The sequence below is a fragment of the Hemitrygon akajei genome, chromosome 10, assembly GCF_048418815.1.
Source record: "Hemitrygon akajei chromosome 10, sHemAka1.3, whole genome shotgun sequence".
Classification (NCBI taxonomy): domain Eukaryota; kingdom Metazoa; phylum Chordata; class Chondrichthyes; order Myliobatiformes; family Dasyatidae; genus Hemitrygon; species Hemitrygon akajei.
The window spans coordinates 101877243-101895302 of record NC_133133.1 but is presented as its reverse complement, the minus strand read 5'-3'; the positions used below and the strand labels follow the sequence as shown (position 1 = coordinate 101895302).

The following is an 18060-nucleotide window of genomic DNA, read 5'->3' as shown; positions in this document are numbered from 1 at the left end:
GTCCATCGGTAGTTTCGACCGCACCCCTATTTCGACTGGTCCAGATACCAGGTCACATTTCAGAAACATCCTGTGCAAAGGTACGGCCTCGGTCCCTTTCCCGATACCTCTTAACACAATCTCCCCAGTCTCAGTCTCAGGACCAAAGTCTAACACCTTCCTTAGAATCAATGACTGATCAGCCCCAGTATCTCTCCAGATCCGCACTGGAACTGGGGTTTCTCCTTCCTTCACAGACACCGTCCCTTCCGAGATAAACTTCCAACGCCCCTCTTGGGCTCTATCTAACTTTGCCTTCCCCATCGATCTGTTGACCGACTCAATGCAACCAGTCGGGACTGCCGTTTTCCCTTTTCCTGTCTCCTCCTTCGGAGCAAAGCACTTAGATGCTATATGACCAGCTTTCCCACAATTATAACACATAAAGTTGGGAACCTTCCTGCCAGCCTGCTTTTCCTCCTTCTTACCTTTTCCACTAACTCCCGGCTTATTCTCTGACTTAGTCGGTGGGCTTTCTCTGCCGTCCCTACTGCCTTTCTGGTAGCTCTTATTTAGAGAAAACTTTGTCTTGTGGGTTAAGGCATACTCGTCTGCTAACTTGGCAGTCTCTGTCTCCTTCTCGTCCAAGTACGTCTTCATACTCTCAGGGATACAACCTTTGAACTGCTCCATCAGTATTAACTGTAACAGTTTATCATAATCTCCAACGACACCTTTTTGAGGCGCACCAACGCTCACAATACATTTGCATCTCACGGGCAAACTCTAAATACGTGTGGTTCCACGGCTTTCTCAAGTTCCGGAACTCCTCAGTACAGCCCTTTTTACTTCCTCGTAATCCTTAGACTCATCCATAGACAATGCCGAATATGCTTGTTGAGTCTTCCCCCTAAGTACGCTCTGTAACAGAACAGCCCATTTCCCCTTAGGCCAGTTCTGATTCACAGCCACTTTCTCAAAACGAAGGAAGAACTTATCGACATCCATCTCCTCGAATGGAGGTACCCACTGGATCTCCTGACCAATCTTGAGCCCCTCATTTGGGTTTGGAAGATCACGGGCATCTCCCCTGCAATGCCTTTAACCTCTCCTTTCCAGCGCAAACTGCCTCTCTTTCTCTCTGTCCTCCCTCTGCCTTGCAGCAGCTTCTCTCTGCCTTGCAGCTTCTATCTTCTTTATCTGGAGTTCATGCTCCCTTTTCTCCTTCTCCGCAGCCAACCTTAATCTTTCTATCTGTACCTGAAGCTCACCCTCGACTGGTTTTTTCTCAGGGAACAGGTCCAATACAACTGACGTGAACACACCCTCGGATACGTAATGCACAGCTATTGCTCTCTGTATATCCAACTTGCTCATTGACGATTTCACCGCCGAGAGATTTAATTGTTTTGCAACGCTCACCAATTCCGCCTTCCTGGCATCCTCTAATGCCCCCGAAGTCGGATCTCCTGATTCGGTCTCCGAAGCCCCCACCTTTCTGTGGGTTCCCAACACTGTCAGGGTCCACTGGTGTGTCTGAAGGGTGTCTCTCCAGACCTGTCTTTTATCCCCACTCAGCTATCCATCAACTCTGAATGACCGTGTCTATCAAATCAGGCCACTCCTGCTATCTCCTGAGGAATGTTAACGAGCAAAGTAAAGTCCTTGTAGTGGAAGGTGAATAATCCAGGAAGAGTCAAAATACAGTAAATCAACAGTCTCTCTCCCCTCTTATCTGTAGCAGATGTTCTTGCCTGTGTTTCATCTCTCTCTCTCATGAGCAGCATAGCAACAGCAATAGTTCGTAGTTCTCAGGAGGGTGGGGGGGGGGAAAATGGTTAACTCTGCACCCCTTTGTCCATCAGGTCTGTTCATCACTCATAACAGTATATATGGAGAGGTAGTAAATTGGATTAGATATTGGCTCAATGGGGAGAAGCCAGAGAGTGGTAGTGGAGGATTGCTTCTCTGAGTGGAGGCCTGTGTTTGGTGGTGTGCCACAGGGATCAGTGCTGGGTCCAGGTTGTTATTTGTCATCTATATCAATGATCTGGATGATAATCTGATAAATTGGATCAGCAAATTTGGAGGTGTAGTGGACAATGAGGAAGGTTCTCAAAGCTTGGAGAGGGATTTGGACCAGCTAGAAAAAATGGGCTGGAAAATGGCCGATGGAGTTTAATGCAGACAAGTGTGAGGTATTGCACTTTGGAAGGACAAACCAAGGTAGAACATACAAGGTAAATGGCAGGGCACTGAGGAGTGCAGTAGAACAGAGAGATCTGGGAATACAAATACATCATTCCCTAAAAATGGCGTCACAGATAGACAGAGTTGTAAAAAGTGCTTCTGGTACATTAGCCTTTATAAAGCAAAGTATTGAGTATAAGAGTTGGAATGTTTTGGTGAGGTTGTATAAGACATTGGTGAGACTGAATTTGGAGTATTGTGAGCAGTTTTGGTCACCGAATTACAGGGAGGATATTAATGTTGAAAGAATGCAGAAGAAGGTTTACAAGGATGTTACCCGGACTTGAGAAACTGAGTTACAGAGAAAAGTTGAATAGGTTAGGACTTTCTTCCCTGGAGCACAGAAGAATGAGGGGAGATTTGATAGAGATATATAAAATTATGCTGGGTATAGATAAGTGAATGCAAGCAGGCTTTCTCCACTGAGGCTAGGGGACGGAAAAAAACCAGAGGACATGGGTTAAGGGTGAAGGGGGAAATGTTTAAAGGGAACATTGGGTGGGGAGGGCTTCACACAGAGTGGTGGGAGTGTGGAATGAGCTGCCAGATGAAGTGGTAAATGCAGGCTCACTTTTAACATTTAAGAAAAACTTGGACGGGTATATGGATGAGAGGTGTATGGAGGGATATGATCCAGGTGCAGGTCAGTGGGACTAGGCAGAAAAATGGTTCGGCACAGTCAAAAAGGGCCTGTTTCTGTGCTGTAATGTTCTATGGTTCTATTCCAAAGGCATACAAGTTAGGGTTACTAAGTAAGCATGGTGATATTTGTGGGATGCTCCCAACACATCCTTACAGTGTTGGGCCTTGATGCAAAACAAAGCATTTCACTGTAGCTTTTGATGTACATCTGACAAATGTGCGGATGTCTGGTTGCCTTTTCTAATTTGAGCTGTAATCTTTCCATGAGTGGTTTGTTATTAAAACTGAAATTCTACAACTTCAATGTAGCAAAATTATTCTAAAAGATTTAGCCTGGTGTGAGAATACCTAGTGTGTCAATGTGCGTGAATGGAAAATTCTATAGAAGATGGACAACAACACACAAAAAATGCTGGTGGAACACAGCAGGCCAGGCAGCATCTATAGGGAGAAGTGCTGTCGACATTTCGGGCTGAGACCCTTCATCCTGACGAAGCATTTTTTGTGTGTGTTGTTTGAATTTCCAGCATCTGCAGATTTCCTCGTGTTGTTTGCTCTATAAAAGATGGATTTGGTCTCGTACATTATGGGTAAAACCCTCCCAGCCATTGTTCACATGTACATGAAATGTTGTTACAGGAAAGCAGCATCCATCATCAATGAACCTCATCACCCAGGCCATGCTGTTTTCTCACTGCTGCCATCAGGTGGAAGGTACAAGAGCCTCAGGATAGGCAACACCAGGTTTAAGAACAGTTAGAACCCATCATCCATCAGGCTCTGGAACAACAGGATAACTACATCCATTTACTGAGATGTTTCCAACAACAAATGATCTCACTTTAAGGACTTATCTTTTTCATTACTGCTGACTATATTTGCATCTGCAGTTTGTTGTCTTCTGTACTCTGGTTGATCTTTCATTGACCCTGTTACAGTTACTGTTCTATAGGTTTCTTGAGTATGTGGCACAAAAATGAAACACGGGGTTGTAACTGGTGATGTGTATGCAGTCTGATAATAAAACTTGCTTTGAGCAGTGTTAACAAACAGAACAAAAATTAAGCAGTGTGAGAGCAGAAGATCAAAGGCCCCATGAAAGAATTGTGTTTTAAGGAGGAATTGGAATTGTTTTATTGTCGTCAGATGTACAGTGAAAGCTTGTCTTCCATATTGTTCATGAACACTAGATACAGAGATGTCAGGGGTAAGTTTTTACGCAGAGTGGTGAGAACATGGAATGGGCTACCGGCGATGGTGGTGGAGGCAGAAACGATAGGGTCTTTTAAGAAACTCCTGGATAGGTACATGGAGCTTAGAAAAAGAGGGCTATGGGTAAGCCTAGGTAATTTCTAAGATAAGGACATGTTCGGCGCAGGTTTGTGTGCTGATGGGCCTGTATTGTGTTCTATGTTTCTAAGATCAATTCATTATGAAGTACATTGAGGTGATAACAGGTGAAACATTCTTCAGAGGTAATGTTGCAGCTATATAGGACCCTGGTCAGTCCCCACTTGGAATACTGTGCTCATTTCTGGTCGCTTCGCTATGGGAAGGATGTGGAAACCATAGAAAGAGTGCCTAGGAGAATTACAAGGATGTCACCTGGATTGGGGAGCATGCCTTCTGAGAGTAAGTTGAGTGAACTCTGCCTTTTTTTCCTTGGCGTGACGGAAGATGAGAAGTGACCTCATAGAGGTGTATAACATCAACTGTACTCTTTTTCCATAGATGCTGCCTGGCCTGTTGAGTTCCTCCAGCATTTTGTGTGTATTGGTACCATCATAATTGGCTTTTATTGAATTTAGAATCTCCTCCCCAGGACCAGACCCATCTTTTTGCATATTTACTTTGAACTAATGACATTGTGATCACTAGATACAATGTGTGCACCTACACAATGTCACCAGTCTTAGTAACCAGAGACCTCTGTCACCAGTCATGTCTCATTCCCTAACGGCAGATCAAGTATTCCACACTATTGGGACCTCTATGCACTGATTAAGCAAACTTTCCTGAACACATTTGACGAACTCTATCCTATGTAACGCTTTTACTGTATGGGAGTCCCAGTCAAAATGGGAAAAGATAAATTCACTTACAATAACAACCTTGTGTCTTGCAACAATCTCCAATCTCTCTACAAATTTGTTCCTCTAAATCCCTCAGAATGTTGGGTGGTATGTAATATAGTCCCTTTAAGGTGGTCACATATTTCTTATTTTTCAGTTCCAGTCATAAAGCCTCACTAGGCGTGCTCTCCAGTTTGCCCTGACTGAGCACTGCAGTGACATTTTCCCTGACTAGTAACACCCCCGCTTCTCCTGTTCTGTCACATCTAAAACAACAGAACTTCTGAACATTGAGGTGTCAGCCCTGCCCTTCTGCAACCATTGTTTAAGAAAGGGGGGAGGCAGCAAAAAGAAAATTACAGACCTATTAGTCTGACATCGGTAGTTGGAAAATTATTGGAGTCGCTCCTCAAGGCTGAGGTTATGAATTACCTTGCGGTGCATGACAAAATAGGCCCAAGCCAACATGGTTTCATGAAGGGAAGATCCTGCCTCACGAACCTGTTGGAATTTTTTTGAAGTAATCTCGAATAAGATTGACAAGGGAGAGGATGTGGATGTTTTTTTAATTTGGATTTCCAAAAGACCTTTGATAAGGTGCCGCATAAGAGGCTGCTTAATAAGATGAGGGCCCATGGAATTACAGAAAGGATATTGGAATGGGTGGAGCATTGTCTGATAGGCAGAAAGCAAAGAGTAGAATACAGGGATCCTATTCTGGTTGGTTGCCGGTTACTAGTGGTGTTCCGCAGGGGTTGGTGTTGGGGCCTCTTTTTACGCTGTATATCGACGATTTAGATTATGGACTAAATGGTTTTGTGGCTAAGTTTGCGGATGACACCGAGATAGGTGGAGGAGCAGGAAGTGTTGAGGAAACGGAAAGGATGCAGAGAGACTTGGTCAGTTTAGGAGAGTGGGCAAAGAAATGGCAGATGAGACACAATGTTGAGAAATGTACGGTTGTACATTTTGGAAGAAGAAACAATCGGGCAGATTATTATTTAGATGGGGAGAAAATACAAAAATCGGAAGTGCAAAGGGACTTGGGGGTCCTAGTGCAGGATATCCTAAAGGTTAACCACCAGGTTGGATTGGCAGTGAGGAAAGCGAATGCTATGTTGGCATTCATTTCAAGAGGAATAGTGTATAAGATTAAAGAGGTGTTGATGAGGCTCTATGGGGCACTGGTGAGACCCCATTTGGAATACTGTATGCAGTTTTGGGCCCCCCCATCTTAGAAAGGATGTGCTGATGTTGGAGAGAGTTCAGAGAAGATTCGAGGATGATTCCTGGAATGCAGGGGCTAACATATGAGGAGTGTTTGTCGGCTCTTGGATTGTATTAATTAGAGTATAGAAGAATGAGAGGGGATCTCATAGGAACATTTCGAATGTTGAAAGGGTTGGACAGAGCAGATGTGGAAAGGCTGTTTCCCTTGGTGGGTGAGTCCAGGACAAGAGGTCACAGTCTTGGAATTAGAGGATACCCATTTAAGACAGATGAGGAGAAATTTTTTTAGCCAGAGGGTCGTGGATTTATGGAATTCATTGCCACATACAGCTGTGGAGGCCCAATCATTGAGGGTTTTTAAGGAGGAGATTGATAGGTATCTAATTAGTCAGGGTATCAAGGGATATGGGGAAAAAGCCGGAAATTGGAACTAGATGGGAGAATAGTTTAGCTCATGGTGGAGTGGCGGAGCAGACTCGATGGGCCGAATAGCCTATTTCTGCTCCTTTGTCTTGTGAACCAAGTCTCACTAATGGGTACAACATCATAATTCCAGGTGTTGATTCATGCCCCAAGCTCATCTTTATGATAATATTTGCATTGAAATATACGAAGCTCAGTACATTAGTCGCACCATGCTCAACTTTTGGTTCCTGACTTTGTCCAAGGTCTTAACAACATCTATGTCCACAACCTTTCCACTAACTGTTCCGGACTGTGGTTCTCATTTCTCTGTAACTCTAGTTTAAACCCCATCGTGCAGCATTCCCTCTAGGATGTTCATCAACTTCCAGTTCAGATGCAAACCTTCCCTGGAATAGAGTCCAATGATACTAAAATCTGAAGTCCTCCCTCTTGCAGCATCTCTTTAGCCACGTGTTAAATTGTATGATCTTCTATTTCTTGCCTCACTACCACGTGGCATGGGTAGCAATCCTGAGCTCACAACCCTGGAGGTCCTGCCCTTTGTTACATACCAGCAGCAATAGATCAGAAATTGAGTCGGGTTGTGATGTTAAAATCACTATCTTTATTAGTATCTACTCATAATATAAGAAATTAAATGAAATAAACAAAGATAACTTTGTGTGTGTGTGGCTTATGAACAGTTCTTAGTCTTAAGATTGAGATGGCAAAGTAGAAAAGGTGCAGTAATCCACGGAATAAATGATGGGAAAGATCTGTAAATCCACGTTAAAATGTCGAGAGAAGGCAATTATGCAGAATTCCATTGATATCATGCTGAGTAAATGAGGTAAAAGTTGCTGAAGATATTATCTGTTGAGTCATTCCAAAATCCACGTAGAAATACCACAAAGTGACAGTCACAGGAATATCCCTTCACACAAGTGATTACCACATAACACACCCGAATCCAAGAAAGTGGTTCCACAGGATGCTCCAACAAAATCCATATATGAATCATCCGAAGTGACAGTCACACATTCAATATGCATGGTATGCCGTTTATCAACCCAATCTTTTGGCCCTCATCCGCGGGTTCCGCATGCGCGGATTCAACCATCCGCGGATAGGGAAAACTGGGAAGTTCTCTCTCTAGCACTTGTTGTTTGAGCATGTACAGACTTTTTTCTTTTCATTATTCCCTAAACAAAGTATAACAACTATTTACATAGCATTTACTTTGTATTAGGTATTATAAGTGGGAACATGTACATCTGGTATTATTTAGCATCAGTTAGTCAAACACGTACAGGTTTCCCCTGCTATCCGAGGTAGTGTTCCTATGAAATGGTTCATAAGCCGTAATGTTGTAAAGTGAAGAAGCAATTACCATTTATTTATGTACTGTGTATGTTAACCAAAATGGCTTTTTTAAAAGTAAAACTGCTTCTTTGTTATGCTAACTGGAGAGAGAGTGTTGTCTGGCAGAACATTCTCGAAGCTTCTCGCAGCCTGTTTAGGTTTAGGATTGCTGATAACGGGGATTGTATTCATTTGTTAACCAATGGGGTTGGATGTCTTATTTTTTCTTGCGGGTCTGGGAGCTGGGGTTTTGCAGTCTTTTCGGGAGCGGGGAAGAAGATGCTGAAAAAGGTGGACGTGTGCTGTGCTGCACTGCTCGGTCGACCATTTCAAGTGGTACCAGGTGCGAGGTCATGGAGGATGGCTGAAGTGAAGGGTCGTCAAACGGTTTGATGGTTGAGCTCCAACGATGTGCACTAGATTGACTGAACTCTAAGTTTTAGCGCCTTTTACTTTCTTTTCCTTCATATCTACTGTATTGTTAGTAATCATTTAGCTCTAGTAAAATCTTTAAAGTATATTCTATAACTGTATCAGGTGTGAGTTTGATATTGTGTGTGTGACGCTGCACTAACTTGTTTTCCACAGCACCTGTGTATACGGGAGGCGGTGTTGGAGAGTGGCTGGAATTTATCCCCTAGACATATACCAGCCTGTCGCGTAAGCATTACATTTAAATGGGGGAAAATTTGTGACGTTTGCAGACCCAAAAAATAACTACCAAATCATGCCAAATACAGGTAGTCCCCGAGTTACGAACTTCTGACTTACTGACAACTCGTACTTACGAACAGAAGAAGGAGAATGCTGTCCGCCATTTTAAGTCATTGCCGTTGACACTGAGTGTTTAACTTTGTATTTGGCTTAAATTTTCTTGGTAAGATTCACCCTGACCCCGCCACCCCTATTCCGGTCGGCTGGTAGCGCAATGAGATCAGCACCAGGCTGGAAAACGGAGGTTCCCAAGTTTGATTTAGCGATAGACTGCTCCTGTGCCAGGTTGATGTTGATCCAGTGACTCCCGTACCATCCGTGCCGGATTGATGTCGAGCTCGTAACTTGACCTCATAAAAACAAAACACTACCACCTTCAGTTTAAATTCCCATGTGGAATATTGTGGAGGATCAAATACCCAAACCAGCACAGCCCCCACTTGTCCCATTTAACCTGTCTCGGTGTGGTGGAGTTTAGGACCCAGGGAATTCAGTGTGGTGGTCCTTAGGACCCCGTGGACCTCAGGACCCACCACACGCAGTGTTTCTGTTCCATTGACGGGAAGTGATCACGATTGAAAATAAAGTGGAAATAATAAAGCGTTTGGAAAGAGGTGAAATGCCATCGGTCATTGGAAAAGCTTTAGGCTACAGTCAGTCAATGATCGGAACAATTTTAAAGGATAACAGATAAAGTGAGAATAATGGAGCATGTGAAAAGCCCTGCCCCGATGAAAGCTCCAATGATTACTAAGCAACGTAGTGGTTTAACTTGTGTTTAAGTGTTTTATATGCATGGAAAAGTAAAATATATACTATATACTAAGACAAACTTTTGACTAACTGAAGCTAAATAATAGTGGATGTACTTGTTCTGACTTGCGTACAAGTCTGACTTAAAGACGGACTCAGGAACGGAACTTGTATGTAACCCGGGGACTGCCTAGTAACACAAAACCTAAAATAACAGTAACATCTAGTAAAAGCAGGAATGATATGATAAATACACAGCCTATATAAAGTAGAAATACTTCTCTGCAGTTGTTGCAGCACTGTCTAGCGTAGCGAAAAACTCACGCAAGCGCTCTCAGCAGAAACACTTGCTCCAGTAACCTTTAAGCTATGAAGCTGCCAACTCATACCAAATAACACAAAAATACACAGCCTATATAAAGTAGAAATAATTTTATGTACAGTGTAGTTTCACTTACCGGAATTGGTAAGACAGTGAGCACCCTGATGATGGTGTGTTAGGCTGAGTCATCGGAGGTTGGGGTAGTGGGAAGGAGGGGGAGACTGGGGTGTCATCTCATCGTCATCTGTTTCCATCAGGGCAGGCAGGTCACCTTCTATTTCTGCCTGCCTCGATGTTGAAGGTCGAGGTTCGTCGTCTGCTGTGGCTGATATGGAAGGCTTGAAAAACGACAGCATGCTTGACTGTTTAGCTTCACACATTTTTCTATCATACAGTTCTTTGTAAGCACTCAAACCATCCTGCAAATATGCCCTAAACCTACGTACCCTTTCAAAATTAAAGTCATACTTTTCTGCAATCATTGCAGTGTTGTCAATCGCAGCAAAAATCTCATGCAATTGCTTCTCGTTCAGTTCCTGGACAACTTCACTTTCGGGACATTCGCTACTGTGTTTGGTTTTGATTGTTATCCTTTCCTCTTGCAATTGCATCAGCTCTTCATCTGTTACTTCTTGGTCATTGGATGCCAAAACCTCTTCAACATCATCTTCGTCAACTTTCACAAACCCAGCCTCCTTAGCCAAACTCACTATTGCTGTATTTATTGTTGACGGTTCAAAGCCTTTAAAATCGTTCACTGCTTCAGGGCATAGTTTCCTCCAAATGCCATTTCTTATCGAAACTGTTAGCCTATTGAGAGCATCTCCAATGTCGGCGATTGCCAGTTTTATATTGTACTCTTTCCAGATCTCTCGCAAAGATGCTTCAGAGTTGCCCTCTCTGTCAATGGCACTTACAATAAAACACATCACATTTTTCATATAGAAAGCCTCAATTGTGGCTGTTAGGCCTTGGTCACACGGCTGCAGCAATGAAGTTGTATTCAGCGGTAATAACGCAACACAAATGTTACCGCCATACTAGGTAATGCCAGGTGGATGAGCAGCACAATTATTGACAATCACAAAACACTTATTATCGAGGTTATTTTCTCTACAGTATTTTTCAACGAAAGGACTAACGTATCCACCCATGTACTCGTGGGGGGGGGGGTAAAAGCACTTGGGTATTCCAACCACTTGGATGTGAACAGAACACAATGGGAAGTGTTTTCTTATCAATGCCTTTAAGTGCCTTCGATTTTTCTGAATGGTACACTAGTAGAGGCTTAAGGGCAGCATCACCAATGGCATTAATAATAGACATTAGGATAAACTTGTCCTTCGATGCCTTGTGTCCCTTAGCCTGCTTTTCTTCTATCGAAATAAATGTCTTGCTCGGCAATTTTTTCCGATAAATTGCAGTTCTGTCACAGTTAAACACTTGCTTATATGAATAACTGCCTTCTGTAATTATTTTCTTCAGATCTGCTGGGAACTTTTTGGCAGCTTCAGTATCAGCCAAAGCACTCTCTCCAGTAAACTTTAAGCTATGAAGCTGCCCTCACCTCAGAAACTGATCAAACCACCCATGACAACCTTTAAAATCCACTTTTGCAACACCTTCATCACCATCGTCCAGTGCTTTCTGTTTCAGCTTATTAAAAAGACTGATTTCTCCTTAAGTATAAGATAACTTAACAGAACACCTTACTTTGTACACCCATCAATCCACTCAAGCAGTAGACTTTCCATTTTATCCATTATTGAATGCCGACTAAAAGAAACAACTTTGCTTCGAGCAGAACCAACAGTAACATTGGCAGCTTTCAGGATTTTCTCTCTGCATGTAAATAGTGCGAATGGTGGACGCAGGCAAGTTCAACGCGCAAACAATGTCCTTACTTCATTCACCACGATCGAAATGCTAAATTATGTCTAGCTTTACACTAAGTGTAACACTCTTACGAGCTCCTTTAGGCTTTTCCGATACCTTAGAACTCATCTTGGTAAAAGATGCACAAAATAAATCGAGATGAAGCACAGATGCTCATAGGCACGTGTTTAAGCAATGTTGGCTAGAATGCAGTTCCGGGGAGAAGCTTGGCTGCTTGGGGCGTGCACTGCCTTTTTTCGTAGAAGTGAAAACACCTTCCATTAGCAAAAACAGGGTACTAATGTAGGTCTTTCGTAACAGCGAGGTGTCATAAAGTGAACGCTTGGAAAATGGGGTATTGCAGTATATAGTATATATTTTACCTTTCTATGCATACAAAACATTTAAGAAATGTATGTATTTCAATAATTAAACCACTGCATTGCTTAGCAATAATTGTAACTTTCATCGGTGCAGGGCCTTCACATGCTCCATTATTCTCACTTTATACTTTAAAATTGTTCCAATTGTTGACTGATTGTAGCCTAACGCTTTTCCAATGACTGATGGCATTTCACCTTTTTCCAATCGCTTTATTATTTCCACTTTCAATTGCGATCATTTTCCATCAACGGAACAGAAACACTGCGGACTCAGCAGCAGCCGTGGATGACGGGTCCCGAGCTCCGCTGGATCCTAAAGTCCACCGCACTGAGACAGGTTAAATAAGGGACTTGAGCATCCGTGTTTTTTGGTATCAGCGGGAGGTCCCAGAACCAATCCCCATGGATAAGGACGGCGGATTGTACTGATGTCATAGTCCCGACTCATCCAAGCATTTTTAAAGTGACACCCACAGTACTTAGGAACTATCTTCCTGAACTCCCTTTGCAAAACCTCGCCACTCTTCCTATCTATGTCATTGGTACCTAAGTGGACCAAGACTTCTGGTCATTCACCCTCTCACTTAAGAATACTGAGGACTCAATCCGAGATGTCCCAGACTCTGGCGACCAGGAGGCAACATGCCATCTGGGAATCTCGTTCTTGTCCATAGAGCCTCCTCTCTGTTCCTCTAACTAACAAATTCCCTATCACCACAGCTCTCTGCTTCTTCCCAGCATACCACCCCACCCCCAACATTTTGTTCTCAGTTGCAGAGCCAGGCTCAGTGCCAGCAACCTGACTGCTAAAACTTTCTTCTGCTAGATTTCACATACCCCGCCCCCCCCCCCCCCCCCCGACAGTATCCAAAGTGATATACATATTGTTGAGGGGGATGGCCACAGGGGTATCATGCACTGGTTCCCTAACCCCCTTTCCCTCCCTGACTGTCACCCAGTTTCCTTTGTGTTGCACCTTGGATGTAACTACCTCTGTGACCTATCCATCATCTTCTCTGTACCACCCCCCCCCCCCCCAGCCTCCAAAATGATATAGAGTTCATCCAACTCTTTACTGTAGATCGTTAGAAGCTGCAGCTGGATGCACTGCTCACAGGTGTAGTGAGAGACTGGAGGTCTCCCTGCTTTCCCACATCCTGTAAGAGGAGGTTTCCATCATCCTGCCTGGCAACTCCATTGTTCTAACTAGGCAAACATAAAGGAGGACTAATATACTGTCATTGGGGTGGGGTGGGGCGGTGTCTCTACCTACAGCATTTTCTTTTTTTTGCCTTCTCTGATTGAAACTTCTACTTGCTAAATCCTCAGAGCTAATGCCTCAAAGTCTCTTCTCTAATTCTGTCCTCTCCAATGATAGCCACTCTGACAATGCTGTTCCAAATGCCCCTACCTTGCTTTAATTTGTTCTTGTCGGTCAATTAGGTGATGCTCAAAGCTACAAACTGCCACGAATCACTGCCTCTTCAATTCATTTGGTGAATCTGAGTGAACTATGTCTTTTCAGGCTTCTGATGTCTCTGATTGGGCACTTCCCAAAGCTCTTTTATATTTATGTTTATATTTACATTAGCACATTTCCATGTCTTCTGCTCTCTGGTTGATTTTTCACTTATCCCGTTGTAGTTACCACTCTATGGATTTTGAATGTTCACAGAAAAATGAAGCTTGGGGTTGTATATGATATATGTACTTTCATAATAGAATTTACTTTGATAAACCCTTAACAGCTACAAAGAAAGCGCACTACAGGTGAATAACAAGGTGCAAAATCATAACGTGGTTAAGAGTCCAACTTATTGGACTAGAAAACTATTTAATAGTCTTATAACAGTGGGGTAAAAGCTGTTCTTGAGCCTGTTTGTATGGGCTTTCAGGCTTTTGCATCTTCTACCTTATGGAAGAGTGAGAATGTCCAGGATGGGTGGGGTCTTTGATTATGCTCGCTGCTGTACTGATGCAGTGAGAAGCATAGACAGTGTCCATGGAGAGCAGGCTACATTCTGTCATGTGCTGAGCTATGTTCACAGCTCTCTGCAGTTTCTTGTAGTCACGTACAGTGTAGTTTCACTACCAAATTAATCAAGAGTACATGAAGAAGAAGAATTGAAGGAGTACATATCCCAGAGTAATAGGACTAGCAGAAGGTTGTGGGTGTTACGCTGGCACCAGAAGCAAGGCAATAGCTGCCCTCCAGCACATTGCAAACCATAATGTCCATTTCACTATGTTTCAATAAACATGCAACCAATAAAGCTTATCTTCAAAAATCTTTAATTTTAGTAGGGGAGAAGCATGGGAAGAGTTTGATTGTAATCATGGAATAATGATAGTGAAGTTGTATTACTATACAAAACTGTAGAATTCAGCAGATAGAAAGTGTTTGATTATTATCCCATAGTTACGGTAAACTTGTATTACTGTGGAATTCTACTGATGGCAGCTTGATAATGATAAACAGTGATTTTTGGATCAGATATATTGTGCTTGGTAATATTGACAAACAGTCCTTAAATGGAGGTCTTTGATTTGTGGATTTGATGATTGGCTCTCTTGTGTACTCCCCTTTTTGGTCATCTGTTCGCCTGTCTACATGATACAATCAGTTCAAGGTCTTGTGTGCAATAGTAACCAAGTTGCTTTTGAGAACCATCCTCCACACAACTTGAGAGAGAACGTGTTCAGGTATATCAGTTTATGTAGTATAATTAAATGAATGTATGTAGTTATTATATATATTTTAGATTTGTTATTGCTTCAAATATACTTGTGGGATACACAATATTATTGAAAATAATGTTAAATCCATTTTTATAAATTGAAATACTGAATGTTAGTTAATTTATTTCTTACAAGCTTTCTGCGAAACAGACTAATTTGAGAAATGAGATTTTGTTCAGTAAATTGTATCCTCTTTATAAAAAAAAATTCCTATGCACTCTAGGTTTCTTTTATCTGATAATATTCACATTTTTAGATATTTACATTGGGTAACAGATCAAATGACAACTTACAATTACAGGGAATAACTTTATTGCTTGCTCGAAGTGTAGGAATGATGGAAATGTCAGAAATATAAAATGAATATTATAAACAAGTTTATTAGAAAGCACTTTGGGGAAAAATATTATTGCTATATTTAAACCATATATAACAATTACAGCATGGAAACAGGCCAGCTCGGCCCTTCTAGTCCGTGCCGAACGCTTACTCTCACCTAGTCCCACCAACCTGCCCTCAACCCATAACCCTGCATTCCTTTCCTGTCCATATACCTATCCAATTTTTTTTAAATGACAATATCGAACCTGCCTCTACCACTTCTACTGGAAGCTCGTTCCACACAGCTACCACTCTCTGAGTAAAGAAGTTCTCCCTTGTGTTACCCCTAAACTTTTGCCCCTTAACTCTCAACTCGTGTCCTCTTGTTTGAATCTCCCCTACTCTCAATGGAAAAAGCCTATCCACATCAACTCTATCTATCCCCCTCATAATTTTAAATACCTCTATCAAGTCCCCCCTCAACCTCCTACACTCCAAAGAATAAAGACATAACTTGTTCAACCTTTCTCCGTGACTTAGGTGCTGAAACCCAGGTAACATACTAGTAAATCTCCTCTGTACTCTCTCTATTTTGTTGACATCTTTCCTATAATTTGGTGACCAGAACTGTACACAATACTCCCAATCTGGCCTCACCAGAGCCTTGTACAATTTTAACATTACATCCCAACTCCGATACTCAATGCTCTGATTTATAAAGGCCAGCATACCAAAAAGCTTTCTTCACCACCCTATCCACATGAGATTCCACCTTCAGGGAACTATGCACCATTATTCCTGGATCACTCTGTTCTACTGCATTCTTCAATGCCCTACCACTTACCATGTATGTCCTATTTTGATTAGTCCTACCAAAATGTAGCACCTCACACTTATCAGCATTAAACTCCATCTGCCATCTTTCAGCCCACTCTTCTAACTAGTCTAAATTTCTCTGCACGCTTTGAAAACCTACTTCATTATCCACAGCGCAACCTACCTTAGTATCATCTGCATACTTACTAATCCAATTTACCACCCCATCATCCAGATCATTAATGTATATGACAAACAACATTGGACCCAATACAGATCCCTGAGGCACACCACTAGTCACCGGCCTCCAACCTGACAAACAGTTATCCACCACTGCTCTCTGGCATCTCCCATTCAGCCACTGTTGAATCCATTTTACTACTTCAATATTAACAATTGAACCTTCCTAACTAACCTTCTGTGTGGAACCTTGTCAAAGGCCTTACTGAAGTCCATGTAGACAATATCCACTGCTTTACCCTCGTCAACTTTCCTAGTAACCTCTTCAAAAAATTCAGAAAGATTTGTCAAACATGACCTTCCATGCACAAATCCATGTTGACTGTTCCTAATCAGACCGTCTATCCAGATAATTATATATACCATCTCTAAGAAGACTTTCCATTAATTTACTGACGTCAAACTTCGAGGCCGATAATTTTGAGGTTTACTCTTAGAACCCTTTTTAAACAATGGAACCACATGAGCAATACACCACTCCTCCAGCACCATCCCTATTTCTAATGACATTTGAAATATTTCTGTCAGAGCCCCTGCTATTTCTACACTAACTTCCCTCAAGGTCCTAGGGAATATCCTGTCAGGAACCGGAGACTTATCCACTTTTATATTCTTTAAAAGTGCCAGTAATTCCTCTTCTTTAATCATCATGGTTTCCATAACTTCCCTACTTGTTTCCCTTACCTTACACAATTCAATATCCTTCTCTTTAGTGAATACCGAAGAAAAGAAATTGTTCAAAATCTCCCCCCTCTCTTTTGGCTCCACACATAGCTGTCCACTCTGATTGTCTAAGGGACCAATTTTATCCCTCACTATCCTTTTGCTATTAATATAACTGTAGAAACCCTTTGGATTTATCTTCACCTTACTTGCCAAAGCAACCTCGTATCTTTTAGCTTTTCTAATTTCTTTTTTAAGATTCTTCTTACATTCCTTATATTCCTCGAGCACCTCATTTACTCCATGCTGCCTATATTTATTGAAGATATCTCTCTTTTTCCTAACCAAGTTTCCAATATCCCTTGAAAACCTTGGCTCTCTCAAACTTTTAACCTTTCCTTTCAACCTAACAGAACTTGAAGATTCTGTACCCTCAAAATTTCACCTTTAAATGACTTCCATTTCTCTAATACATCCTTCCCATAAAACAAATTGTCCCAATCCACTCCTCCTTAAATACTTTCACATCTCCTCAAAGTTAGCCTTTTTCCAATCAAAAATTTTAACCCTGGGTCCAGTCCTATCCTTCTCCATAATTATATTCTATCTAATGGCATTGTGATCACTGGAGCCAACGTACTCCCCAACACGTACCTCCATCACCTGACCAATCTCATTCCCTAACAGGAGATCCAACACTGCCCCTTCTCTGGTTGTTACCTTGATGTATTGCTGCAAAAAAACTAACCTGAACACATTTTACAAACACCAAACCATCAAGCCCTTTTACAGAATGGGCTTCCCAGTCTATGTGTGGAAAATTAAAATCTCCCACAATCACAACCTTGTGCTTACTACAAATATCTGCTATCTCCTTGCAAATTTGCTCCTCCAATTCTCGGTCTCCATTAGGTGGTCTATAATACACCCCTATAAGTGTTACTACACCTTTCCCATTCCTCAATTCCACAAATAGTCTCTCTAGATGAGCCCTCTAATCTATCCTGTCAAAGCACCGCTGTAATATTTTCTCTGACAAGCAACGCAACACCTACCCCCTTTGTCCCTCTGATTCTATCACACCTGAAGCCACGAAATCCAGGAATATTTAGTTGCCAATCACACTCCTCCTGCAACCATGTTTCACTCATAGCTACAACATCATATTTCCAGGTATCGATCCATGCTGTAAGCTCATCCACCTTTCTTACAATGCTCCTGGCATTAAAATAAATGCATTTAAGGAATTCTCCACCTCTTACTCTCTGTTTATCCCTAACAGTGCAAACAACTT

At 42.1% G+C, this 18060-nt stretch overlaps 1 protein-coding gene across 9 annotated transcripts in view; it reads left to right on the top strand.

Moving 5' to 3' along the window:
- Positions 1 to 18060, top strand: part of slc38a4 (solute carrier family 38 member 4) — a 162663-nt gene that overhangs the window by 60747 nt on the left and 83856 nt on the right. For 2 of the 9 annotated variants that reach the window (XM_073058711.1, XM_073058705.1), the window contains exon 1: positions 14623 to 14690. The exons of 4 other annotated variants lie outside the window; for them this stretch is intronic. The gene's annotated coding sequence lies outside the window, so the exon portion shown is untranslated. Of the gene's footprint in view, positions 1 to 8528; positions 8601 to 14619; positions 14691 to 18060 lie in introns of those variants that run through there. 3 more of the 9 variants (XM_073058710.1, XM_073058709.1, XM_073058713.1) reach the window with 3 other exon arrangements.